General features: G+C 40.1%; 1 protein-coding gene and 1 non-coding gene across 8 annotated transcripts in view; one reads left to right on the top strand and one right to left on the bottom strand.

The window, feature by feature from the left end:
• Positions 1 to 27,466, bottom strand: part of PHACTR1 (phosphatase and actin regulator 1) — a 525,946-nt gene that overhangs the window by 402,876 nt on the left and 95,604 nt on the right. The gene's annotated exons all lie outside the window — the stretch shown is intronic.
• Positions 4,677 to 4,748, top strand: TRNAW-CCA (transfer RNA tryptophan (anticodon CCA)). Its single transcript has one exon. It is a non-coding gene; the product is annotated as a tRNA-Trp (tRNA).

Raw genomic sequence — 27,466 nt, forward strand, 5'->3', positions numbered from 1 at the left:
TTGGACTTTTCTATGGTTAGAATCCAGGCCCTGGCACTTCCTTGACATGTGATCTTAATCTCTCTAAGGCTCCATTTCTGCATTTGTGAAATAGGGTTAATGATAGTTCCTTTCTCACAGGGTTGTATTAAGTTGCATATACAAAGCAATTCAGAATAACTGGCATGTGATAAATACGCAGTAAATGTTAGCCATCACTGTCATCAGCAGCAGCGGCAGCCTCATAATTATTAAAATCCCTACCATCTTTGGATGACTCTGGTGCCCAGAGACTGCAAAGACCAGAGATGCAGGTAGGCCACACCAAGCATGACCAAACCACCTAAGATTGCTGATCCCTGCACTGGTGCCGTTCTGCCTTATGCTGGGGTTTGTGGTTATTTTTAACCACATTTAGGAGAATTAAATCCACAGCTGTTTCTAGGCTATTTAGTAGAATTATTTTTCTAGTGCCCGTGTTTCATGAGCGCTTTTGTACTCATTGATTTAGACTAGCAATTATTTTCTGAACACACTCCAGCAAAATGGCATCAAAAGCATAAACAAACAGGAGAAAACAAAAGGCCTTTTGTTTTATGAAATTTTACTTAACTATTAATTTTACTGAATACAATTTCACTTGTTAGAAAACACTGATTTTAATATTTTCCATTGCAGGTTGTCTTTTTCTATCTCATGAAATTCTAAAGTACTGTCTAGTCACTTAGACAAAGAAGGTTTTGATGAACAGCCAGAAGTCATGGTCTCCTCACCTAAGAATCAAAAAAAGGAAGAAATGCTATGATAGGCAAGGAGGAATTGGGTATTGCACACTGTAGTGGGCAAACCCTGATTCATGCCTTCTTGTTTTCACACCCTGTGTGATCCCTTCCCCGGAGTGTGAGCAGGAACTGTGACTTGTTTTTCCTCAATAGAACATAGCTGAGGTGACGGGATGTCATTTCTGTGATTGGGAAACATGGGGAGATTCTCACCCTTGCTGGTTCGATAAAGTATATAAACTTTGTTGGGGTGGCCCACATGGCAAAGAACTGGGGGTGCCCTCTGGGAACTAAGAACTGAGGATCTGTCCGTCAATAGCTAGTAAAGATCTGAGCCTTTCAGTTGTATGACTACAAGGAACTGAGCTCTGCTAACAACCACATGAGCTTGGAAGTGGATCCTTCCACGGTCAAGCCTTCAGATGAGACTGTGGCCTTGGCCAACACGTGATTGCAGCTTTGTGAAACCCTGCAGCAGAGGACCCAGCTAAGCCAAGCCTGGGCTCCTGACTACAGAAACTGTGAGATAATAAGTGTGTGGAGTTTTTAAAATTCAGTTCTATTGTTTATGGGAGTATCATTGATTTACAGTGCTGTGTTAGTTTCAGACATACAGCAAAGTGATTTAGTCATGGCTGACTCTATGCAACCCTATGAACTGTAGCCCTCAAGGCTCCTCATCCATGGATTCTTCAGCCAAGAACACTGGAGTGGGTTGCCAAGCCACTCAATTATACATATACATATATCCACTCTTTTTCAGATTCTTTTCTCATATAGGTTATTACAGAATATTGAGTAGAGTTCCCTGTGCTATACAGTAGGTCCTTATTGATTTTTAATTCACACTAAAAGTTGTGTTACTTTGGCCACCTGAAGCAAAGAACTGACTCCTTAGAAAAGCCCTTGATGCTGGAAAAGATTGAAGGCAGGAGGAGAAGGGGATGACAGAAAATGAGATGGTTGGATGGCATCACCAACTCATGGACATGAGTTTGAGCAAGCTCTGGGAGTTGGTGATGGACAGGAAAGCCTGGTGTGCTGCGGTCCATGAGGTCACCAAGAGTCAGACAAGACTGAGCGACTGAACTGAAAAGTTGTATTACAGCTTAACTTGAAATTTTTCTTTTTAAAATTTTGTTAATTTCTGTTTATTTCTTTTTTTAAATTGGAGTACAATTGCTTTACAATGTTGTGTTAGTTTCTATTGTAGAATACCATGAATCAGCTTGATTGGATTGGGATTGATGGGATTGATTGGATTGGATTTAATTTTTTATTTAAGTTGACTGATTTTATTTGGTTTGGTTTAGTTGGATTTGGTTTGATTTTATGTATTCAGTTTGATTTGACTGGATAGTAAATAGGCCTTTAGTGATGTGGTGGTGAGTTGTGGGGGAGGGAAGGCATTCTGTGGACCTATGATGAGGACTCAATCTTTAGTGAGCTCATGCTTTTGGACTGAATTTCACAAATTTCTGTGTTTTTTCCCTCCCCCTTCAGGTGAGACAGGATGGCTAGATTACACTGGAGTTGGGAACAGGCATACATACCTCAGAGACATTATGGGTTTGGTTGCAGACTACTGCAATAGAACAGATATTTTAATACAATAGTCACATGAATTCTTTTGGCTTCTCAGTGCATATGAAAGTTATATTATACATATATCCCCTCCCTGTGTGCTGTTTTAAGCCACTAAGTTTGAGATAATATTGCTATGCAGCTCCAGGTGACTAAGACTGACATGTATTAGTGCCAGTCACTGGATTGTTACTTTCACATATATAGCTTCACGGTACTCCCAATAATTCTGGGAAGATGGCTTATTCATAATTTTAGAGAGAGAAAATTGACATTTGGGGATGTTAAATAACTTTCCTAGGGCTACTCAGCTATCCTGAGCTAGGGTTATAATTCATAGAGAGAAAGAGATTTGTGTGATTTGTTTGTCTTTTTTATTTTGATCAAAATGTGCTAAGTTAGGTAAGGGGTGTCTCTTACTTTTATTCTTCATAAGTAAAGTGAAAAGGATTTTAAAATATCTGTTCCATTAGGACTAGTAGGACTGATGAGATAACGCTTTCAAGAAACTCCTTGCTCCCTGGAGTAAAACTTGTAAATGCAGTTAATATTTGAAATAACTTTAAAAATGTTAAATTATAAGTGAACTACTGAGGAAGTACTTGCTTTCTGAGAACATTTATTTCTTCTTTGTAACTAAAAGATGGTGACTTAACAAGAATGTAATTTAGACTCTAGCAATATTACACAGAAAGTATTTCAACTATCATTTCTAGGAATGGACATGGAAGGTAAATGAGTCCTTTTCTGACACACACAGAACTTCTTTTTATCATTCTTTATGGCATTTGCTCTGGAAAATTTGCAAAAATGATTGCTTATTTAGTACTCAAGGATACTTCTTTACCTTTCCATTCTCTAAATATTGTTGGAGACTTTCTACTCTTATATTTAGCCTAAAATCTTGCACATTGAGCTAACATTATTGGGTTCCAATAAAGGGACAGAGAAATAGATAAGAGCCGGACAACTAGGACTCAAAAGGAAAAAAGGTTTTGACTTTACTTTTTAAAATTCACCAAACTGTGCTGCCGGAAGTATCCAGATAAATCGCCTGGTCAATGGAGGAAAGTAAGATATGAATAGAATCATTCAGTAGAATATAAATATAATATTTATCCTATCTGCCTTACAGGGTGTTGATATCATAACAAGAAGCTATGTTAAAGAATAAAAAAGTAAAGTGAAAATGTTAGTCACCTAGTCATGTATGACTCTTTGCGACCCCATGGACTATAGCCCACCATGTCCATGGGATTCTCCAGGCAAGAATACAGGAGTGGGTAGCCAGTCCCTCCTCCACGGGACCTTCTCTGACCGAGGGAGGAACCCAGGTCTCCTGTACTGCAGGCAGATTCTTTTCTGTCTGAGCCACCAGGGAAGCCCATGGTAAAGAATAAACCACTATACAAAACAGTGTGTTTTAAATACTCAATCTCTCCCCCATCAGGTATCTTTAAAGTGGGGATCTACAAAATTTTTATATCATTAGTTGGCTGGAAGAGATTTTTTTCATCTTCATAGCCTTTTGAAACTTTTGAATTTTGAATGATAAGAATGTCAGGTCTGTTCAAAAATAAGTAAATAGCACCCCAATGTTCACTGCAGCACCATTTGTACAATAGCCAGGACATGGAAACCACATGCCACATAAACATCCACCAACAGAGGAATATACACGATGGAATAGTATGTATTGTTTGTGTGCATGCTCAGCTGTTGTATGGACTGTAGCCCATCGGGCTCCTCTGTCCATGGAATTTCCCAGGCAAGAATATAGGAGTGGGTTTCCATTTCCTCCTCCAAGGGAGCTTCCTGACCCAGAGATCCCATTCAAGTCTCTTGCATCTCCTGCATTGGCAGGAGAATTCTTTACCACTGTGCAATCTGAATATTCCTCAGCCATAAAATGGAACAAAACTGTGCCATTTGCAGAGAGATGGGTAGACCTAGAGACTGTCACTCAGAGTGAAGTAAGTCAAGAAGAGAAAAACAAATATTGTATGTTGTTGTTGTTTAGTCGCTAAGTCTTGTTTGACTCTTTGAAACCCATGAACTGCAGCATGCTAGGCTTCCCTGTCCTTGACTATCTCCTGGAGTTTGCTCAGACTCATGTCCATTGAGTCAGTGATGTTATCTAACCATCTCATCTTCTGTATATTGACACATATATGTGGAATCTAGAACAATGGTACAGATGAACCTATTTGCAAAGCAGAAATAGGGACACAGACATAGAGAACAAATATATGGACACCAAGGAACCAAGGAAGGGAGATGGAGGTTAGATGAACTGAGAAATTGGGATTGACATATATGCACTAATGAGCTTCCCTGGTGGCTCAGAGGTTAAAGCGTCTGCCTCCAATGCAGGAGACCTGGGTTCGATCCCTGGGTTGGGAAGATTCCCTGGAGAAGGAAATGGTAACCCACTCCAGTATTCTTGCCTGGAGAATCCCATGGACAGAGAAGCCTGGTAGGCTACAGTCCACGGGGTCGCAAACAGTCGGACATGACTGAGCGACTTATTTTCTTTTTTTTTTCTTTTTGAGCGATGTACTTTCACTTTCATGTATAAAATAGATAATTAAGGAGAACTTACTGTACAGCAAAAGAAACTCTACTCAATGCTCCGTGGTGACAAAGAGGGGATATATGTATAGATATAACTGATTTACTTTGCTGTACAGCAGAAACTAACCTAACATTATAAAGCAAACAAACTCCAATAAAAAAATAAGTAAGCAAAATGAAAGCCAATAAAAGTTTAAAAGAATGTTTCCTCCAGTTCCTTCCTTGAGGCTTGGCAGGCTGAAATAGTCACCTCCTAGATAGAGGATAAGATAACCTAGCAGTTCAAACCTCCTCTACCTTATACTTGCCTGTCCCCAGAGTCTCATGCCTCTTGCTCTGACACCAACATCTCCAGAACTGTTTCATTTTCCTTTGGCCAGATTCCTTCGATGGGTTGAAAAGAAGAAACGTCTTCATCATTCGGCCTGACCTGCTCTACCCAGCCTGACTTCTCACTCCTCTAACAGGTGTACTCTTCCTTCCAGCACCCACTCCAATCAGGCTCTCCTCTGCCCACAGATTCTCTCCACTGAGTTTGCTCACCTACCCACCCCACCCCCAACTCCCAGCTCTTCACATGTCCTCTAGACCCAAGCTTCATGTCATCCGCAGAGCTTTTCCCCCTAACTCACCACTCCCTATTTCTGAATTCCCTTGATTGCTAGCTGGTAATGAGGCAATGGGAAATCATTTCACCTTTTTGAGGATCAAGATCTTTGGGAAGCTGGTATTTGAAGAAATGGAGATGCTTCCTCTGCTGATAGCCCATCATTCTGTACTAGGATGCTCTAAGTTGTCCTAGCAACCGATTAGAAACCAGTCAGTGTAAGGAGCTTGATTCAATCTATTTGCTTCCAAGTGGAAAACTTTATGACTAGGACATTCTGACTCATTCTGTGGTCTTATGTATTATCCATTGTGCCAATGGCCCCTTAATTGTTCTGACTCATTCTGAAAACAATATTAAGAGAACCATTTATTTTGACTTCCAATTTTATAATCTCATTTCCTCATGGCTCTGACCATCATATTCCTAAAGCAAGGATAAGCTCTGAACTATGTTAGTATTATGTTTTGCTTGAATTACTAATGTTTTTGTTTCCATCCATTATTCTAGTTATCTGGATTTAAGAGTGTACTGACAATGTTTTTTTACATCTGTGTGAATTCTCTGTCTGAATCAGATGCCATTTGCATCTGGTCTGTTCCTGGGTGCTTGAGAGGTATGCGTACATGCTGTCACTCAGTCATGTCCAACTCTTGAGAACCTGTGGACTGTAGCCTGCCAGGCCTCTCTGTCCAGGCCCCTCTGCCTAGGTTTCCCAGTCAAGAATACTGGAATGTGTTGCCATTTCCTTCTCCAGAGGATCTTCCTGACCCAGGCATGGAACCCACATCTTTTCTGTCTCCTTGATTGGCAAGCGGATTCTTTACCACTGAGTCCCCTGGGAAGTCCCTAATTTGCAGAGAGCTATATGTGATCTAAAGGTGTAAGTTACATTAAGACACCTTATGCCCTCTATTTTAACTTCTGGGTTAACACAATCCCATCTCTCCATGATTTTAAACCCAAACTCTGCCCAATCTGCAGAGGGTTCAATTTATAGAACCAGATGTCACTAGGTCAGGCCTCTTCAGGGAAGAAGGTTGAGATGTTTCTCCTAGTATCTATGGTTCTACTACACCAATCAATTCCCAGAGCTGTCTAAAATAAATTAATTCAGCCAAAGAGAGCATATTTTATTCTCTCAAGTGCTTAAAAAATACTAATAGAGCAACTGCTATGTGCTAGGCACTGTTCTAGTCATACATCAATGGAAAAAAAAAAGGCAAATACTTCATTTCTGGGTAGATAGGAATAAAAGAGGCAAACAAGTGGATACATACAAAAATATGACGCTAAAGCTGTGGTGGAACTAAAGCCAGATGACCAAGTGGACAGTGACTAGGGGATACAGTCAGGATGCGTGGATTAAGAAAGGCTCTTTGAGGAGAGTGAGCAGAATTCAGGCTGTGACCCGAGACACAAGATGGACCCAGGCATGTGATGTTCGGGGAAGATTATTCCAGATAGAAGAAGCCATTCCTGAAAAAGCCCTATGCTGAGGATGAGCGCAGTATGTTTGAGAAAAAACAGAAAAAAAGCCAGAACAACCAGGCCAGGTGAAAAAGGGTAGGAGAGCAGGAGGAGAGGGAGGCAGGGAGCCGGTCATGCAGTATCTTTTAGGCAGTCTAAGGGGTTGGGACTTTATCTCAAGTTAACAAGAGGCCATTAGAGGATCTTTACATAAAAGTGCTCACTCTAGTTACCATATAGTGAATAGATTGTGTGTGAAGTTGTCTCTGTGTGTGTGTGTGTGCACACAAGAGTAGAGGCAGAAGATCAGTAAATAATTCAGAGGAGAAAGATGGTATTTTCAAACACGATGATAATGGTGAAGATGGAGAGAAGAAGACACATTGAGATGTTGTTATTCAAGTCAGAGAAGTTCCTAGAATAGGGATTATCTGGTATATCAAAAGGCATCTTAGATGTGCCTAGCTTTAACACGCATAAAAGAAAGCAAAAAACCAAAGAGCATATGGAGGGTTCCTTTACAGCAGCATTTTCAAGGTAGAAGAGATCTCAAGTCACTTAACAGACGAAAATACATTGATCCTTATACATAGACAACTTCTTTGCTGCTGCTGCTGCTGCTAAGTCACTTCAGTCGTGTCCGACTCTGTGCGACCCCATAGACGGCAGCCCATCAGGCTCCCCGGTCCCTGGGATTCTCCAGGCAAGAACACTGGAGTGGGTTGCCATTTCCTTCTCCAACAACTTCTTTAAGGACATACAATTAAGTGACTCCAGAACAAAGACTACACCTCCTCGTAATCTCTCTTTCTCACCATATACAGGCTCATTGCTAATTTGGAATTCTTCATTTGTATCACTATACAGAAGTTGGTATTATAAAGCTGCAAGTTACTTAAAGAAAATCTCAGAAAGACCATTTATATATAAGCACCTCATATGTTCTAAGACCTTGATCGGTTGTGATCAAAAAGAAGCCAAATTTCTTTGCTCAGAGAGAGAACGTACTTTAGCATTTAGCATAGTCAGAGATCTGCCTATCTTTCTACATCCCTGAGTCTATTTCTGGTACTTCTGTGTGCCTGAAAACAAGAGAATTTTATTGGTCTAATAAAACGAATTTTGTGTATTCTCTTCAACTTTCTGGAAGCATTTGAGAAGGATTAATATTAATTCTTCTTTACATGTATGGTAGAATTCACTGACTCAATGAACATGAGCTTGAGCAAGCTCCAGGAGTTGGTGACAGACAGGGAAGCCTGGCGTGCTGCAGTCCACTGGGTCACAAAGAGTCGGACACGACTGAGCGACTGAACTGAGAACTCACCAGTGAAACCATCTAGTTCTGGGCTTTTCTTTGTTCAGAAGTTTTAATTACTGATTCAATCTCCATCTCCTCATTCATTAATTTTAGATTTAATGAATCTGTTTAGATTTTTTATTTCTTCATGATTCAGTCTTGGTAGGCTGCATATTTCTAGGAAGGTACCCATTTCTTCTAGGTTTTCCAGTTTGCTAGGAGGATTACATGTAATTACTGTGAGAGCATTAAATATTGATGGTTTTAAATCATATGGTGGTTGCAATCTTATGTCAAAGGATACGACAGAATGTAGAATAAATCCAGACCCTAAGAGATGAGAAACACTTCAAACCACATCTGGAGCAGCCAATGTGAATTTAAAGAAGGGGCAGACATATGATCTGTGTCTCTGTACCCAATTATGGATATAAGGTTAGTTTTGAGGTGACAGACAAAAGCTTTCTCCTATTTTAAGGATCTCATCACCAAAGTGCAAGCCATGTAAATCTGTATGTGAACTTTCTGGATGATTCTCATTTTGGTACCATGACACTCTCTATTCCCTAACAAACTTCATGTTTATAAATTGCAGAGACTGCATTCCTAAGTGTTCACATAGTTTTACAAAATGCACCATAACTTTATTTGCTCATTTATTGAGTTATTCGGTGGATATTTGCTAAGCACCTACTATGAGCAGTGTAATAGATTTTTAATCAGAATATATAGAGAAACATTTCAACTTTATTTCCTTTCTCTGGAGGAAACTCATATATAACAGTTCTTTTATATCTTCGTAAGATTAGGTTTGAAAAATTTAAACTTTTTAAACTGCTGCTTATGCCTTAGAAGAAATAAGTGATCAGTTGGTATACACTGCTATAGGTGATAATATTTGGCGGCCTAAAATCCATGCTTTTCGTTTTTCAGTTTTTGTCCTTTCTCTTTGTGTGTCTCTATCTCTGTTTCTCCATCAATTCATTATTTTTATTTACATATTCAACACAGAAATGATCAATATCAGCTTTAAATATGTTGATCCCCAAAAGCAGAAATTTAAAGAAGCAAGTATCTTACTATCAATACCTTTTTTACAGATTCTTTTTTTCTAAGACCAGTGAATTCTGTTTTGAAGGCAATCTACAAAGAGAACAGAGTAAGATTCTAGGAAACCTGGTCAGGAATGTATCAAACTTAGAGGTTTTAGTTTATTTCCAGTTTTTAGATTCAGTCATTTCTGAAATAAATAAATGGTGTGTCTTAGATTGAATGAATTAAGGACACCTTTAATTTTCTTTTATAATCTTTTATTCATCTCACTCACACCACTCATAAAACTAGAGCCCAAATCAAGATCTCTTCTGGGCCATTGTAAAGAGTCTCTACACCTTAAACTCATTCTTCTATTACTTCATTCCCCAGGCCATTAACCCAGGCTTGCAGATTAATTTTTCTAAAGTATAGCACTAATATTATCACCCATCTACTCAAACACTTCCAAATTCATTCTCATTACCTCCTAAATCAAGCACAGAACTCCTCAGTCTTGTACTTAAAGCTATAATGTAGTCCCAAATTCTTCTATTAAACCTGCTAAGAATCTCTCAAAGCTATATTAGGCCAAAATTCAACTGCATGTAAATAGTTCTCTCCACTCCAAGAAAGGCACCACCAGAAGAGCTTTTTCTCCAATCCATAAATTTGTGTTTTACCTTTTTTTTTTTTTTCCAGAAGCCCATCTCATACTGCTTTAAATCAGGCATTGTCTTGCCTGGCCTCTGTAATGACTCCCCCTAGCTAAGGGCTGCCATGTAGGTCTTGCCTCTATTCCAAATTGCTTTTTAAAAGGACTTGCACCTTTTACAATAGAGCATTATTTTATCCCCCAAATGAAGTTTCTTTTGTTGCTCTTTTGCTCATTACAAAAGCAATGCATTTCCATTACAGTAAAATTGGAAAACAAAGATAAAGGAACCCTGGGAATTAGAAATCACCCATAACCCTACTTTTCCAGAGATAGCTACAGTTGAATTCTCGTGTATTTCCTTCTCCTTTTGTAAGAATATTACTCTTTACAAAGTTCTCAAATGTAGATTTAAGGTAATACTAAGACACCAATGGTTACAAATAAAAGAAATAAAAATGAACAGAAACTCCAGCATAGAGTACCCATGATTATCTACTTCTCCTGGCTATTTTCTTATAAAAAGAACACATCCCCATAATTTTACATCTTGTTATGCAAATTAAATTTACTTCAATCTCTAGGTTTTCTCAAGTGCAATGGTTTTGTGCTGAATACATACAAATATGCTACAGAAAATGTACATCAGTTCTACTAACATGTAAGTAGGTAACTGTAAAAACTCAGTGGCAAATCCTAATTAGTAGGAGAATAGAGAAACATAATGTTCTACTTTAAGCTGAGAATTTCATGATGTTCTATAAATAAATCTTTGGGACTCACTGGCATCATATGTAGCAAAATCACAGAATGACAACTCTATTGCCTACCCACTCAGTCAACAGTGATTGGCTAAAAAGTAACTGAAGCCCACGGCTGGTTACTTCTTTGTATAGATAATTCTAGCTCTGATTAACCTGACAAGCACATTCCAAAATTAAGTTTTCTGCTGGAAAAAAGACATTAAACAATTGTTTGAAACCAAAATGACTGACAAGTACCAAAAACGTCTGATTATTACATCATAATAGATCCTAACTATTCTATTTATTGCAAGACCTGCTCCCTCACAGAAGACAGAAAATAGAGATCTTTTTACTTTGATATTGTCATACAGTGTGGATGGAAGGTTATATTAGAATCCACTTCTCCCTCTTTTATATCATCGGTATGCTTGCTGAGGGCTAGTCTTCTCAGGAAGGGTGGACAGTTTTAAGCTGGCTTTTGCTTCCATGAAAATACTGTATTTTGGCAGCTTCAGGATTATTTCAGTCATAAAAATCAGGTTCTGTTAATTCTAGTAAATTGGGTCTTCATCTATGAAGGTATTTATGTTGCGTTTCACGTGAATGAAAGTACCTTTACTGTCTATTGACACTGACGTGCAGTCATTTCCAATTAATTCCAAGAGCAAGATTTTCCTCATGGATGCTCTCATTTCTGTGCACATATCTTAAATAATCAGAGCTAAGTTAGAACAAATGGAATCTTTGAGTTACAGGGCCTTTGTGTAGGCTCTAGGAGGATCCACAAAAATCTCCAAAATCACAAACAAAATTTAATGTTAAGAATCTTGGTGTGCTGTTCTTGGGAAAGGGTCTATAGCTTTCATCAATTTCTCAAGTCTGTAACCCCAAAATATCTAAGAACCTTTGCACTACATTGAATACAAGTGACTGAGTCTGCTTTCATGTTTATGCAGTAAAGTTACAGCAGCTATTTGGAGTACTTTCTAAAGTGATTAATCAAAAGATAGGAAAAGTTTTTCAAGAAAAAATGTAGGCATTTTAGCCTATAACATTATTTCAAGATGTGGCAGTTTCCTACATAACTGATAGTTTAGTTGCCATCAGTTTTATGACCATGAAGAGTTAAGGCAGATGACAAGTGGTGAAATGTAGGTGTCCCACAGAACTGCCTTTAAATAGCTGTTTATTAGAATATAATTGGGCTTCCCTGTTGGCTCAGTGGTAAAGAGTCTGCCTGCCAATGCAGGGGACGCGAGTTCCATCCCCTAGAGAGGAAGATGGCAACCCACTTCAGTATTCTTGCCTGGGAAATCCCATGGAAAGAGGAGCCTGGCAGGTTGCAAAAGAGTCGGACAAGACTTAGTGACTCGGCACAGCACTTACATATTTGCATATATAGTGAAATGATTGCCGCAGTAAGCCTAGGTAACCTCCATCACTATACAGAGTTACAATATTTTTTCTTGTAATGAGAATTTTTAAGACCTACATTCTTAGCAACTTTGAAACATACAATACAGTATTGTGAACTACAGTCACCATGACGTACATTATATTCCCAGGCCATATTCATTTATAACTGGAAGGTTATACCTTTCGACTACCTTCACCCACCTCCCATCCCTACCACTGGTAACCACCAATCTGTTCTCTGTATCTATGAGGTTGGTTTTGTTTTGTTATTATAGATTCCACAGCATGCCATTTTTAAGGCTGTTAAAATAATTAGTCCAAAGGAACTTCTTGATACTTATGTCAGGATGTTATGGAGAAAGCTAGTCACTGCATCAGAGTGAGCTCATTTCAATGAAAAGCCCCAGGAGAAATTCCCACTTGACTTTTGTTTCAAGATTAATTTTCCTTAACTGAGTCATTATTTCCTTCATATTGATTTATGAACACTGAGAGTTGTGCAAACCTGGAAGTTCTCTAGCACAGTATGTTTAAGATGTATTGCAGGTGATTTTGATTAGTAATATTAATGTAATAAAGTTTATAAATTATGTACTTAATGAATAAATTAGAGAAGATTTAATGATATCCTATATCACAATCATTTAAAATTCCTATATATTTTCTTCTTGAGTGACAGAGAGAATAAATAACAGATAGCAAACCGGCTACCACTGGGTTCATCTTTCCTATAAGTGGGGCTTCCCGGGTGGCGCTAGTGGTAAAGAACATGGCTGTCAGTGCAGGAGACATAAGAGACGTGGGTTCGACCCCTGGGTCAGGAAGATCCCCTGGAGAAGGGCACGGCAACCCACCCCAGTATTCTTCCCTGGGAAATCCCATGGACATGAAGCCTGGCGGGCTACAGTCCACAGGGTTGCAAAGAGTTGACACAACTGAAGTGATTTAGCTTGCTCTCTAAGTTGATGCAGAGAATACATTGGGAATGTTACTAAATCTGACCAATTTCCCATTTTTCTAGCCAAATACTTAACAGTCACCAGCAGAGGTCACAGAGGTAGTAGGGGGAATGGAGCCCAGATTCAAGCCCTGGTACCCTGGTTCCCGAACTTGTGCTATCCACTATGGTATGTGATTAATTGAAATACACACGGACACAGCATGTATATTAATGCTAATATTCTGAAATATCAAAATTCAAGTATATTAATAGACTCCCTTGTTACATGACCAAGGAGGAATTCAGTGTGCAATGAAAAAGGGCCAGGAAACAGGACAGCGTCATCTATTTCCTGTCCAGCCACAGGTCTGCTTTCACTACCCCTCCAAACCTTCTGAATTCCATCCATAAACCTTCTTCTTCCAGAGGAGTAGACTGAGAATGAAAAGTATTTTATACGGTTTATTTCTTCTTTAATAGTATGCAAATATATAATCCCATTAGGGATACCAGGCAGGCAACAGAATTTTCCTTTCCCTGGAAGGAAAAATGAGTAACTTTTGCTCAACTTATATTCTGCGGGTTGACTTTTCACTTCCTTTTCCTTGTAAAGAAAATCTGACAAAGGTATTTCAGGAATGCATCAAATGAATAGTCGTGCCCCAACGAAGCAGCAAATGACCCCAGTAGGTAATGGATTTACCTTGTATTTGTCTGCAAAATAAGGAAAGAAAACAGATATGATGAATGAACATTAAGTAAAAGCTTCTAAAGTAGTGAGAAACGATTTTGATGCATTGTAATAGCAGTCAAAAGCCTTGCCAGAACCAAAATAGAGAATGAACCTTGGAGTTTCAGCTGAGAAAGAGATTTTATAAAACTCAATTACTGTAAGTCAATGCAACACCGTGATCTGCAAATGAAAGTGGGTCTGCCTGCCTCCAGGAAGTCCACACACATCTCCAGTCTTTCAAAAACCAGCAGGACAGATTCGTCCAAATCCAGAGGTGCACTCACCATGCCCATAGTAACCAACAAATATAGTTAACTCAATTTTTTTTCCCCCAGGTTACTCAAAAACTTCCATGCTTCTTATTGGTATTTGAACTAGTGGAACATTTCTTATATTTTATTATTTTTAAACTCATTGCTGACTTAAGGAATGGATGCTTTCAAAATTAACTTCTTGGGTTCACTGTGCTGATTTTGGGATTCCCAGGTGGCTTAGTGGTAAAAGTTCACCTGCCAACGCAGGAGACACAGGACACATGAATTTGATCCTGGGGTTGGGAAGATCACCTGGAGAAGGACATGGCAAGCCATTCCAGTATTCTTACTGGAAAAATCCCATGGACAAAGGAGCCTCGCAGGCTACAGTCCATGGGGTCACAGAGGCAGACATGACTAAGCATGCACACAACTTGCTAATTGTAATTAAGTTCACTTAAAATACCAAGTGCTTCACATGTGTCATCAACTCTTCTAAGCACTTTAAATGTTTGAACTTATTCCTCTCCCAAATCTTATGAAAAAGTGACATTATTCCTTCCATTTTGTGAAATGAACAATCTAAGCCCAGAGAACATAAATAACTTGCCCAAGGTCATATTAAAGTCAGTAGGTGACAGAACCTGTACAATTAGGTAGTGTCCTAATTGTGATCAGATATGAGGTTATCTGTATGCAGGTCAGGGAGCAACAGTTAGAACTGGACACGGAACAACAGACTGGTTCCAAATAGGAAAAGGAGTACATCAAGGCTGTATATTGTCGCCCTGCTTATTTAACTTCTATGCAGAGTACATCATGAGAAATGCTGGGCTGGATGAAGCACAAGCTGGAATCAAGATTGCCGGGAGAAATATCAATAACCTCATATATGCAGATGACACCACCCTTATGGCAGAAAGTGAAGAAGAACTAAAGAGCCTCTTGATGAAAGTGAAAGATGAGAGTGAAAAAGTTGGCTTAAAGCTCAACATTCAGAAAACTAAGATCATGGCATCCGGTCCCATCATTTCATGGCAAATAGATGGGGAAACAGTGGAAACAGTGGCTGACTATTTTTGGGGGCTCCAAAATCACTGCAGATGGTGATTGCAGCCATGAAATTAAAAGATGCTTACTCCTTGGAAGGAAAGTTATGACCAAGCTAGATAGCATATTAAAAAGCAGAGACATTACTTTACCAACAAAGGTCCATCTAGTCAAGGCTATGGTTTTTCCAATAGTCATGTATGGATGTGAGAGTTGGACTATAAAGAAAGCTGAACGCTGAAGAATTGATGCTTTGAACTGTAGTGTTAGAGAAGACTCTTGAGAGTCCCTTGGACTGCAAGAAGATCAGTCCTGAGTGTTCACTGGAAAGACTGATGCTGAAGCTGAAGCTCCAATACTTTGGCCACCTGATGCAAAGAGCCGACTCATTTGAAAAGAGTCAAATGAGTCTTTCCCTGATGCTGGGAAAGATTGAAGGTAGGAGGAGAACGGGACAACAGAGGATAAGAAGGTTGGATGGCATCACCAACTCAATGGACATGAGTTTGGGTAAACTCCAGGATTTGGTGATGGACAGGGAGGCCTGGTGTGCTGTAGTCGCTAAGAGTCGGACACGACTGAGTGACTGAACTGATAAGGCAATCAGATACAAGCCTATCTGATGGGACTCAGAGATGCCCATTATCATAATATTGTTCAGTAAATCCACTGCCAAGTCACCATGAGGTTTCTTTGTTGATGAGCCACTCCTATCCCCGACGGAAATGTTATTGTTAAAGAAGGACTTGAGGGTGACATTAGAAGGCACTCCCCTCCCCACCCCACAATCGCTCTTGCAAATGTTCTCTGTGGATTCATGCTCATCTACCTCCTCAGAGGTAACAAACAAAGCAAACATATCTTTTTCTCACTTAAACCTTGAAATAGTCTCTATTCTAGAATTAGAATGTCTGGTCTGGTCTATTATCCACACGCTGAACATTAGTTGAAGTCAAAGCTATGGGCCAGGGCTGTTGCAGACGAGAAGCCTATCCTGGGGAACAGAGGCTTATCTATTTTTCTTTTCTGAGTTGAGTTTTTGGTGATGATAATCATTTTTTCATAGACAGTTTATACAGGTAGTTCTCATATTGTAGCATTTCATTTCCTATTCTTAATTGAAAGAAGTACATAAGAATATATTTTTAAGTTTAAAAAAATAAAGAATTCAAATATTAAATGTTTAGATCTTTGAATGGGCTTCCCTCATAGCTCAGTTGGTAAAGAATCTACCTGCAATGCAAGAGACCCCAGTTCAATTCCTGGGTAGGGAAGATCTCCCAGAGAAGGGATAGGGTACCCAGTCCAGTATTCTTGGGCTTCCCTTGTGGCTCAGCTGGTAAAGAATCCACCTGCAATGAAGGAGACCTGGGTTCGATCCCTGGGTTGGGAAGACCCCCTGGAGACTGGAAAGGCTACTCATTCCAGTTTTCTGGCCTGGAGAATTCCATGGACTGTATAGTCAGTCGGACATGACTGAGTGACTTTCACTTTCACTTTGTAGATCTTTGATCTCAAATTAATTTCAATTTTCCCCTGCCAAAGTGGAAGCTGTTCCTTTGGGAATCTCTCTGGCAAACAACCCTTCTTGTAAGGGTATGGTACTCAAAGATTGAAGTGGAGGTAGGGGAAGGAATGGAGGAAAGGAAAAGCATATGTATGAGGATTAGAGGGGTATTGTATAAAATGTCTCCTTGTTCTGAAACAGGTTTTTATTGTCTTTGGAAACATTAAGAATACTTGTTTGCTGATGACATCCTGACAGAGTGAACTTGATCCTGTGTGCCAAAAGGGTAGGGAGATATAACAGGTAATTTACCCTCACAGGAAATACTCATCCCTACCCCATCCCCTCAGATATTTAGGTCTCATTGCTTGCTTGCTTTCCCATATCTGAAACAAGTATGGCCAACGTGTAGAGTGGTTACCCAAGAAACGAGCTGCTACAAGTTTAGGCAGCAACTGAAAGCAAGTAATCTGTCATCTGGATAATTAGTCTCTAAATAAACTGAAAGTTCTGGCACTATGAAAATCCCAAGAATACACTGAAAATACCAAAAGGCAGTAATGGTGTGTGAAAAATCATCATCTTTAGACCACTACATGAGTATGACTAAACTTCTCCTTCTCTGTTGATAAGAGAAATCACATTACCACCATATTTTAGGCATACACACATACATACACACAAGGACACACACACACACACACACACACACACACACACGTGCTTGTCTCACTTCTTTTCTTCCTTCTTCGGTATAAATTATGAGTGTCTCCTGAGTCATTGTGGTTTTTGTTTTTGTATTTTCTAATGGCTAAACCCAGTGGGAACACCCGAAGCCCTTTGACACTTTGGTAACACACCCTTCTGACTACCCTTGTTTGTTAATAGGATTGGGATGATTTTTAAAAACAGCAACAATAACAAATCAAAGCCTCTTTGGGGGCTGTGGCTATGGCGATCTATAAAGACAAAAACAGGTTATTGCTTCTGAAAAATTGTACAATAGGGTTGTGAGGCTAGAAAAAAGCTGTCAGACATGATTTCCCTGGACAATGACACACAGAGAGATGTCTCTAAATCATGATGTAATATAACACAAGGACCCAAGAACAAACGTGTCCTGTCTAAGAGTAATCACTCTCCCCTGGGGAGTGAGCTTAATCAGGCTTTATCTCTCCTTGACAGGAAACCCAAGGCACACACCCACAGAGTTTAATTATATAAGTCTAGAAGACTAAAGAGAATGACTGAATTTACCTTAGAGAGAACTCCAGACTAAGAGAGGGATAAAATGTTTAAGAGATGACATCCATTCTTTGAAAAGAATGGTCTGATGAGACATCTCTCATAAGACAGTAAGTGTTTCATCTCTCTTTTGAATATAGCAAGTGCTATCAAGTATATTAAGAAGTTGACAGCTTCTTTATGTAAATGCCAATGTTCATGAATCTCTAAGTTAGAAACCATTTAGTTGCAATTCTGCATTGATATGGAGCCATTTAAGGTAGCATTGGTAGAAGGTTCTAGAATATAATAATATTTAGGTTGTTTACATTCCCAATAGGACCCACCCTCAGGGGTGAAGAGATGTGCTCACTCAACTTTCTTTTGTCCTAGCCACACTGGAGAGATTCTTCCCCTTGGACACTGAGCACTGGCTCATGACAACTGATGTACACAAGAAGGGAACTAACTTTACTCATGGAAACCTTACATTTCTTGCAGAAAGGCTCTGCGTATTGTTAGGTAATAGAAGTAGGCTCAGCCAGAAAAGAGACAAAGGGACAAAAGAGACAAGAAGACAAATGAAGAAAAATAAATAAATGAAGGACAATTAAAGGAATTTCTCTTTTATTACTTCCCCTAAAAACTGGTATCCTGTTTGGGATGTGAGCTGAAGTTTCTGGAATTTGAAGAAGGCTGAGTGCCGAAGAATTGATGCTTTTGAACTGTGGTGTTGGAGAAGACTCTTGAGAGTCCCTTGGACTGCAAGGAGATCCAACCAGTCCATTCTGAAGGAGATCAGCTCTGGGATTTCTTTGGAAGGAATGATGCTAAAGCTGAAACTCCAGTACTTTGGCCACCTCATGTGAAGAGTTGACTCACTGGAAAAGACTGATGCTGGGAGGGATTGGGGGCAGGAGGAGAAGGGGATGACAGAGGATGAGATGGCTGGATGGCATCACTGACGCAATGGATGTGAGTCTGAGTGAACTCCGGGAGTTGGTGATGGACAGGGAGGCCTGGTGTGCTGCGATTCATGGGGTCGCAAAGAGTCGGACACGACTGAGCGACTGATCTGATCTGATCTGATCTGGGAGAAGGTGAAGTTGAGTAGATTGTTTTTGCATCTCTGCCTCCTCCTTCCCACACAACTGCCAACCTACACTCAGCAAAAAGGAGAGAATTATTTTCTTTCTTTTCTAAACCACAAGGAGTTAAGAGCAATTTCACTAAACCTGGGAACAGATTAATTTGTCACATTCGCTGTTCAGTAGCAGTGACCTGGCTTTAGGGCGAATGATCAGAATAGGTACGTTCTCTCAAGGTGTAGGAAGATCCAAGTGGAGAAAATTCTAGAAAGTACATACAGTTTTCAATGGGTTTCCCTGGGGTCTTAATGGTAAAGAATCTGCCTGCCAATGCAGGAGATGCAGATTCAACCCCTGGAAGCTCCCCTGGAGAAGGAAATAGCAACCCACTCCAGTATTGTTGCCTGGGAAATCCCATGGACAGAGGAGCCTGGTGGGTTATAGTCCATGGGGTCACAAAGAGTCAGACATGACTGAGTGACTAAGCAACAGCAACAACAAAACAGTTCTTAGTTGAGAAGGGAATCTTGGATAGCATGAGGGGAGAGGCAACCCTGGGACATATGAATAGAGAAAAAAGAAATTCTGGTCACTAAGGAAAGCTACTCTTTAAATTTCCCTTGAGAGGCTTTGGAGAGAAAAAGCAGCGTCTGTAGGTTGTTAAAATTTTTCTGACATTGCAAACAAAGCTTGGTGGCCCTCCTATTGCATGGGTGATGTGTCTGCGTTGAATTATAATTCAAAGCAAGGCAATTAGAACAGATTCCTTGAGCATGATTTTTAATTGTCTGCATGGGAGACTGTATCATTACAATGACAGTTGGTACCATGACAGATAAACACAAAGTACTGAAGCTCAAAATTAATCTTTTCATTTTGTCACAGAGGAATTTGCAACTATGCTCAATGCATGTCAAGTGTGTTGTGTTTTGAGACAAACTTAATGGAGGGTATCTCACAAAGGACCAAGGATTTGGGCTCTGGGTTACATAAAGCAGCCATGGCAACTCAAATCACTAACAGAGGGGGATTAGTATGCTCGGAAGTGGAATGATGAAAGTATATTTGTCTCAAGGGACACCCTTCAAGAGTTTGACTAATTCTGCACAGGATGGCTTTTTTTCACCCTTTGTAGATCATCTGGGGGGTGACAGCTTCCTCTGGGAGGCAATACACAAAATGACAGAGTCAAAAAGAGTCTTGAAGAGTTCAGTTGTATCCGTCTCTTTGAGACCCGATGGACTGTAGCCTGCCAGGCTCCACTGTCCATGGGATTTCCCAGGCAAGAACACTGGACTGGGTTGCCAATTTCTTCTCCAGGGAATCATCCTGACCCAAGGATCAAACCCAGGTCTCCTGCACCTCCTGCGTGGGCAGGCAGATTCTTTACCACTGCGCCACTTGGGACGCCCATGGTGGTCAAAGACTCATTTATAGGTTGGGAAACTGAGGGGGAAGGGACTTAACCAAGTTCACACAAAACTATGCAAAGCCTGAATTGTACCAAAAAACCAAATCCAACAGCTCCCAATTCAGCCCCCTTTCCAGAATTGAATAAGGATGCAAAACTTCAGTTACACAAGATAAATAAGATGTGTAAGTTCTAGAGATCTACTGTTCAGACTGGTACCCACAGCTATCCACACTATAACTTTGAATAGTTACTAGTAGAGGAACTCTATAGTGGGAAGAAGAAAAACAAACATGAATCTAGTTCATGACCCCAAGGTTAAGAAGGCCACCCTTCAGCTCTCAGAACTTGTGTTTGGAACCCATATCCCAGAGCAAATACAGACAGCACACATCTATAAAAAATAAAACCAAGTTTCACTGAAGTGCAGTTTATAACTATTTAGCCATTTATTGAAAAACAAAATAATCAGGGCCCTCCTGTTTTCATCTCTGTGCACTGTTAATACCCAAACTCCACCAAGTTTTACATTTTTTAAATACGCGTATTTATTTTTACTATTTCCTAGTTGACAAAGCTTCACAACCAATTAGAGAAATAAATCAGCCTAATGAATTAATGATTAAAATCCGCCTCAGACACAGTGGCCTTTATGAAGCTTGAGCATATTTAAAGCACCCCTTTTCCAATAGTTTAAAGAAACCGTGAGGAGGCATTCTTCCCTACTGATCATCAGGTGATGACGGAAAACTGCTTCAGGCTTCAACTGGATGAAACTCCAATTACACAGCACTGGAGGGCTACGAGAATTTCTGTAATCTTATCAGTATCTGTAGTGAGACCTAAGGCATGTGATTTCAAACAAGCAAAACTACGAGCAAGGATCTGTTTAGCCCACTCTATAATGCCAGGCTGTATCACTCATGTCAGCAGGTAATGGAGACAGACGTGGATGGGAGGAAAGGATCCCGCAGAGGGCGGGGTTGGACGAGCTACAGACATGCAGGAGCTGGCAAGAGAGACAGCTTGGGGCAATGAAGGCTCGCTGTGCTTGGGGTCAGGAACTGGGGTCCCAGACCTGGTTGGCTGGTTTGCTCACTTTTATAAATGTGGGTTGGACAAGACTTCTTTGAATTTTAGCTTCCAGGCTGTAAAATAGGGATAATAATACCTATATTTCAGGGCTGTTAGAGTGTTAGTTGCTCTGTTATGTCTGACTCTTGACTCATGGACAGTAGCCCACCAAGTTTCTCTGTCCATGCGATTCTCCAGGCAAGGATACTGGAGTGAGTAGCCATTCCCTTCTCCAAGGGATCTTCCTGACCTGGGGATCGAACCCTGGTCTCCCACACTGCAGGGCTGTTACAAGGACTCCATAAGGTTGCATATGGAAAGTGGCCGGCACAGCATCTAGTGCATTGTTAGCACTCAAAAATGGTAGCACTTTAGCCATCCAAAGGAATGAAGCACAGATACCTTGTGGATGAAGCTTGAAAACATTATACTAAATGAAAGAAGCCAGACACAAAGGGTCAGATATTGCATGATTCCATTGATATGAAATGTCCAGAACAGCCAAAGCCATAGAGACAGGAAGCAGAACAGTGGTTGCTGAGGGGTGGGGGAAGTGCTTAAGGGGCACAAGGTTTTCTCTTAGAGCCATGAAAATCTTTTGGAACTAGATAAAGGTGGTGGTTGCATAGCATCGTGAGTGGACTAAATGCTACTCTATTGTATATTTTGAAATGGTTATTTTTATCTTGTGTGCATATGTGAAAAATAAAAATTAATCAGTGTTTATTAATAAAAAAAAATTAGTGATTGCTCATCTGTTCCCCCCACACACTGTAGACCAGTTTTCTCTTTGAGAAAAAAGGAAGGGCCATGGATCTCTATGGTTCCTTACAGTTCTGGCATTTTTCTGATTCAGTATGTTCTTAATGAAATCCTTCTATGAGTTAAGTCTTGAACTGGCTGCCATGGAGACATAAAGAAAAAATAAAAGATGGCACCTGCCTTCAGAAAGGGTACTGCTAAGTAGGCAGAAAGAGACAGGCTCATGAGTCATTTAAACAAGGGCACCCAATAAAGTCCCTTTACTTTGCCAACAAAGGTTCATACAAAGCTATGGTTTTTCCAGTAGTCATATATGGATGTGAGAGTTGGACCATCAAGAAGACTGAGCACCGAATAACTGATGCTTTTAAACTGTGGTGTTGGAGAAGACTCTTGAGAGTCCCTTGGATAGCAAGGAGATCAAACCAGTCAATCCTAAAAGAAATCAACCCTGAATATATTCATTAGAAGGACTGGTGCTGAAGCTGAAGTTCCAGTACTTTGGCCACCTGATGCAAAGAGCCAACTCGTTGGAAAGGACACTGATGCTGGGAGAGACTGACGGCAGGAGAAGGGGGCGAGGATGGGATGGTTGGATGGCATCACTGACTCAACGGACATGAATTTAAGCAAGCTCAGGGAGATAGTGAAGGACAGGGAAGCCTGGTGTGCTGTAGTCCACAGGGTTCGCAAGGAGTTGGACATGACTCAGCAACTGAACAACACCTGATAAAGTCAGAACCCGACCAGGGCTCATTAGAGGAAGTGATAGGTATAGGGCAGGATGACAGGGAGAGAATGGAGGGCAGTGTGGGGCGTATTTAGTCTAGAGCCCCAAACTGGAGATGATTTGGTCCAGACTGGCATGAGAAGTCAGAGACAAATTATGTGATATTCTTCCAGTATTGCGGGCTTCCCTGGTGGTTAAGATGGTACAGAATTTGCTTGCAACACAGGAGACCCAGGTTCGATCCCTGAGTTGGGAAGATTCCCTGGAGAGGGAAATGGCAACCCACTCCAGCACTCTTGCCTAGGACATCCCATGGACAGAGGAGCCTGGCGGGTACACTCCACGGACAAGAGAGGCAGACATACTGACTGACTGAGCACAAAGCCCAAACCCCCAGGGCGTCAGGTCTTTGGGAAGAGCAATGTGAGTTATTTTGGGGAAAAACTATGCAGTTGCAGGGACAAGATTAAATTGTCGTAAATTAGGCAGAAGTTTGGCCTTTTTTTAAAAAATTAAATATCAATGAGGAAAAATGAGTCTATAAATTCCCAGATTTTGAAATACGTGTACCTTATAAAGAGAGAAATAATCTGAGGAAACATTTCACTTTTAACCCAGATAGATTTCATTTGATTAGTCCTAGTCCATACCCTTCAAAACTGAATCTATATAAGACTTCAAAGAATTCTTGAGAAGCAAATATGACTGGTCAGGCAATGGAAGCAGGCTGTCTAAATACAGATTTTAAGTAAATCCAGTTCATTTATTCGGAAAAGGCAGTGGCAACCCACTCCAGTACTCTTGCCTGGAAAATCCCACGGATGGAGGAGCCTGGTAGGCTCCAGTCCATGGGGTTGCTAAGAGTTGGGCACGACTGAGCAACTTTACTTTCACTTTTCACTTTCATGCATTGGAGAAGGAAATGGCAACCCACTCCAGTGTTCTTGCCTGGAGAATCCCAGGGACAGAGGAGCCTGGTGGGCTGCCGTCTATGGGGTCGCACAGAGTCAGACACAACTGAAGCGACTTAGCAGCAGCAGCAGCAGTTCATTTATTCCATATTTCATCTCTTGGTATTAGGGTCCCAGACCACTTTCTTTCCATGGGTGAGGTCTTGGGCTTGAATACCAAGAAGATAGGAATTATTTTAATATATTCTTACCATTAGTCAGAAGAATAATCATCATACTGTTGACTAGCCATGAAAGACAATGTTTGATAAACTTCATTATTTTGTGAGGATGGAGGAAAAGTTCTAATCCATAGGCCTTTCCATCTGTATCTGATCTTATAAGAACAATTGAGGTATAAAGCTTATTTAAAGCATTTTTTTTCCTCCAGGAAAGACATCTGTCCTCATATCTACCATCTGATTTGTCTGTATTACTTCCCTGGAAGTAAAGAGAAGTTTTTACAAATGGAGAAATTAAAATGTTCCATTGTATAAAAAAATCGAATGTAAAGAAGATAAATCTCAGTTCCTGGAACAGTTTTGTTTTGTTCTGAGTAGGGTGGACACACATGTTTTATGTCTCATGCCAACTTGGATTAATGGACAATGGCTGCCAGGAGTATTGTGTGGAGGAAAATTGGGGTTTCATCAAGGTTACTCAGGGCAAACTGCTGAGATTCAGGAGCGGTGCCTGCTTGGGTGTGGAATATATATTGTTCCTGCACAGGGAGGGGGTTTTCCTTCTTTTCATGTGAAAGAATCTAATTATCAATGAAAGTTTTTAATTTCTTATTGCTAAGGCAATCCCTGTTCATTGTGGAAAGTTAGAAAATACAACTAAGACAGCAGAAACCGCCGTTCTATCACCCAGAGGTATGACAACAACACAGATAGATATCCTCTCCCCTTCTTCTGTCTACACATTATTTTCTAAAGAAGAGGTTGTGCTCATGTAATTCTGCAGCCTCATGTTTTAGCCTTGATCATACGTCATGATAGCTCAGTTGGTAAAGAATCCACCTCCAATGCAGGAGACCATGGTTCAGTTCCTGGGTTGGGAAGATCCCCTGGAGAAGGGAAAGGCTATCCACTCCAGTATTCTGGCCTGGGGAATTCCATGGACTGTATAGTCCATGGGGTCGCAGAGTTGGACACGACTGAGTGACTTTCACTTTCACTATACCTCATGAAAATCTTTCCATGTCATTTAAAATATCCTCCCTGTTTTCTCTCGTATCAGTCAACCACTCTTATTGCATATTATGATGGTCTCTAATATTAATAATCCCAACTCCATGAAACTTACGTAGCTACATCTTTATTACATCAGGATAAATTTTCATGAATGGAATTACTATATTAAAGAGAGCGCAAATTGGTTTTGATATATATTGATGAATAGCCCTCCTGAAATGCTATAAAAATGTATTCTCCATCAACATTTTAAAAGCCGAAAGTATAGTTTAAATGTGCCCAAAGACTGGATAAGAATACTAAGATTTAAGAGACTGACAAAGAACTGTGTCATATAGCAATTAGCTGTCTAAAACTGGTTTCTGTATACGCGGTTACAATGAATCGTTTTAATGTCATGTTTGGAAATATGCGGGTAACAAAATACTTTTTTAAAAAACACAAAGATATAATGGAGGAGCTAGCTGCTTGTCATGAATCTTTGGACTCTTTAAGTGGGTCAGGACTTGGTACTGAGCTCCACTTTGAGATGCCTCAGAGACAGTAAGAAAAATTTCCTACAAATAGGAAAGGCAGAGCTCTGTATTGAGACCCCTGCTTTCCATATGACCTGGTATATAAATTAAAACCAAACTAAACCTACTAAAATTATGGAAACACTTCCGCAGCCTCAATGGAAAATTCAGTCACTGAAGATTATACTTGTAGACTATAAATCTCCTTAAAATAACTGAGGCTGAAGTGTAAATATCTACCATATTTACCCTTCCCAGAACAATTCAACAAACTCCACTGGGCATCCAAATTATGCCCAACACAGTGGATGTTCAAACATGTGGACTCTTCAAACATGGTCTCACCCATTAAAGCTTGTCACAAGGCTACTGGGAGAACATTCCTTGGTGGCTCAGACCACCAAGATCTTTACCATCAGGTAAAGATCTGCTTGCAATGTGAGAGACCTGGATTCAATCCCTGAGTCGGGAAGATCCTCTGTAGAAGGGCATGGCAACTCACTCCAGTATTCTTGCCTGGAGAATTCCATGGACAGAGGAATCTGGTGGACTCCAGTCCGTGGGGTCTCAAAGAGTCAGACACAACCAAGCAACTAACACTTTATATAAATATTTGGGGACTCAGAGTAACAAGTACAAGAACAGATGTAAAATATAAGACACAGGGATGAATGGAAACAACATGCTAAAACCTGTGGATCGTTAGTGAAGGCTTTATAAAGGATAGATGGTTTAAGACAGATTCCTGAGGAAGACTGTGCGGGTATGAGATTTTTGATCAGAGTTTTTGCCTGTTCTTTGTAAGGATTTCACATGTCTCTGTTCTAGCCAGTCTGCTGACAAAGTAAAATATCTGAAATCACACAGATCAGTGGCATCTGGATACACAGTATCCATTTTTTCTCAGCTCCTTGTGTTTCCCTGGGTTGACACAAAAGTTAACATGGAGAATCAAGCTCTCCAATGCACACCAGTATCTTTCTTGGTTTGAAATTCTCCAGAAAAACACTATTTTACCTCTTTCATGTTATCAGCCTGGGAGAAGAAAAGAAACTGGCATCAATAAATATTCTGATTTTTCTTTTCTAGTTGCTATCACACATACACAATCACTTTTAAAAGATACGGTTAAAAATCCAAATGTTAAAATTTACTCATCCGTTCACGGGCCACTCATTGGGTATCCACTCTGTGTGAAATTTTTTAAAAAGCCCATCTCTACAGGATAATTAAGCTTTGGAAAATCTATGACAGCACACATGAGTTACAACATCATCTTTCAGAATCAGACTCTTCATGTTTTGAGAAAAAAGAGATTTGTTTGCCAAAATACTGTAGCACAGAAGAAAAAAACAAGAATCTTTGTGTTTTTAACCACAACAGCTGCTTTGAAAAAAAAAGTCATCATAAAAATAGTTAAGCAGGGGATGGTAATTACTCAACTTGTCATCTGATTGCTAGATTAAAAAACTCCAGATTTGTAATTGCAGTTATCATGCAAACAAATTCACAGTTCTGAAAATATGTCCCACTGGCTATGTTTTTTAAGGACAGTCACGTTGCTCAGGGAATTTGATGTGTGGGAAGTATTTGAATCATCCTAAAGATTGAATTTATAGTTATTACTTGTTCAAATGTATAATGCAGACCTGACTTACAGGATTTGTTGACTAAATAACACTCTATGAAAGTAAGATTTCTAGTATTAAAATATGGTGTGTGTGTATACACACACACACACACACACACATATATACACACAACACACACCATTAAAAAAATCCTTTTGGCATGCTGCACAGCATGTGGGATCTTAGTTCTCCAACCAGGAAGCAAACCTGTGGTCCCTGCATTGGCAGCACAAAGTCTTACCACTGGGCCATGAGG

The sequence above is a fragment of the Bos javanicus genome, chromosome 23, assembly GCF_032452875.1.
Source record: "Bos javanicus breed banteng chromosome 23, ARS-OSU_banteng_1.0, whole genome shotgun sequence".
In the NCBI taxonomy this organism is placed as follows: Eukaryota; Metazoa; Chordata; class Mammalia; order Artiodactyla; family Bovidae; genus Bos; species Bos javanicus.